The sequence below is a fragment of the Cnephaeus nilssonii genome (genome assembly GCF_951640355.1).
Source record: "Cnephaeus nilssonii genome assembly, chromosome: 17".
In the NCBI taxonomy this organism is placed as follows: Eukaryota; Metazoa; Chordata; class Mammalia; order Chiroptera; family Vespertilionidae; genus Cnephaeus; species Cnephaeus nilssonii.
The window spans coordinates 18,750,787-18,752,503 of record NC_137088.1 but is presented as its reverse complement, the minus strand read 5'-3'; the positions used below and the strand labels follow the sequence as shown (position 1 = coordinate 18,752,503).

Sequence of the window (1,717 nt, the reverse complement as noted above, 5' to 3'; positions counted from 1 at the left end):
ATTATTTCTGTTGTTTTAAACAGTTAGTTTTTGTTTAGATTTTCTCAAGTATTTACTAATATCTTTGACCACCATCTCTTGGTCCAATGCATGGGAGAGGACTTCAGGGTGGTTAAAAGGATGCCTAGTGTTTCCCGGAGAGGCTCAGGCAAAAGCCAGAGACCAGGGGAGTGCAGAGTGGCCCCTCAAAGGCCTCTGGGCTCCAAAGGCTGCTAGTCGTGCTTGAGAGTAAACTTTTTGAAGAGATACTCGCCCAGCCCAGCCTGGGGACCAGCCAACCTGCGGAGGTGAGCCAGGTGTGGCCCATCTTGATGAGTTTCACCTCCTCACCCCGGAAGTGGTTCTCCAGGAACTAGAGCCTGAGGAATAGAGTTGAAGGCCTGTGTGGGTAGAACCCAGGGCCTGGCTCAGATTCCTCTCCAAGGCCAGGGCAGCTTCCATGGCGTCCTGAGTGTTGCCCACTCCTCCTGGGAGGCTTCAGCACGTCCTGGAAGAGAATGCGGCCACCGCGCTGGTTTTGCATCTTTAAGAGACGCTCGGAGCCCTCAGCTTCTCCGCCAAATCAAGGCCTACACCCTCCAGAGCCACATCGTCAAGGTCGAAATAGAAGCCCAGAGAGAGGTAGGTGTGGGAGGTCCACAAATGCTCAGAGCCCTCAGCTTCTCCGCCAAATCAAGGCCTACACCCTCCAGAGCCACATCGTCAAGGTCGAAATAGAAGCCCAGAGAGAGGTAGGTGTGGGAGGTCCACAAATGCGGGCTGGCCAGGCGGTTGACGGAGGCCTCCACCTGGGGGGAACAATTCTGATGAATTTGGGAGCTCGTGGTTGTTCGGCAACAAGAAGTTAAGGTAAGAAAAACAAAACGGTGTGGTGGTTTGGGGAGACTGAGGATGGCTGAGGTGGTTCCGAAGGTGGTGAGTGGAAAAGAGGTCGGAGGGTGGTTGGAGGCTGGAAGAAAGGGGGTGGGGGGCCGTGTCCCTGGGCCTGTTCCGTCCAAACACTGTTGAAGCAAGAGAAAGGTCCCGGACCGCCGAGGGCACTGCCAAAGGTATTGTTTTTACTGTCTTTTATTTTTGCTCCTGTGAATTCAGCTATAATATAATTGCCATTTGTATGAATGCCATTCCTTTTTGTGATCTCTTTTTCTTGGGTGTTCTGAAGCTTCACCGATTTGTCTCGGGGAAAATTTCTAAAAAATCCACCTTGATGCTGAGGATTGTTATCGCTCATCAATTCTGGTAAATTCTCAGCCATGGTTTCCTTGAATAGTGCCTCCGCCTCATTATCTGTGTTAGTTCCTTCTGGAACTCCAATTGGACTCAAGTTGGACCCTCTTATATGACTTTCTGTGCTTGAAAGCTCTATTTTATATTTCTGTCCTGTCTCGCTGGTATGCATTCGGGCACATATTTTCAAAGTTGTCCTTTCCTTAAATACATAAAACCTTGTTGTTCTTAATTTTGTATTGTACAGTTCCACAACTCAAGTATTTGTGGGATTGACTACACGGTTTATTGTTTTTCCTGGCTCACCACGCATGGCACACTGTTTCTTTGTGTTTTGTACTTGTAGGCTGTACAGTTGTTCTTGGAACTTTATGAGACTTTTTTGAGCCGTGGAATGATGATGTTACGCAAGTAGGGATTTGTGTTTGCATCTGCCATTTGCCTTGCATACTGCTAACCGAGGCCTAACTTTAAATTAAATTCTGTATTT

General features: G+C 48.4%; 1 pseudogene across 1 annotated transcript; it reads right to left on the bottom strand.

Annotated features, from left to right (window-relative positions):
* Positions 1 to 212: 212 nt before the first annotated feature.
* LOC307113423 (ferritin light chain-like) lies at positions 213 to 1,399 on the bottom strand (annotated as a pseudogene). Its single transcript has 3 exons — positions 1,063 to 1,399; positions 641 to 949; positions 213 to 552 (listed from the first exon to the last, which is right to left on the bottom strand). The product of its transcript is annotated as a ferritin light chain-like (transcript).
* Positions 1,400 to 1,717: the final 318 nt, after the last annotated feature.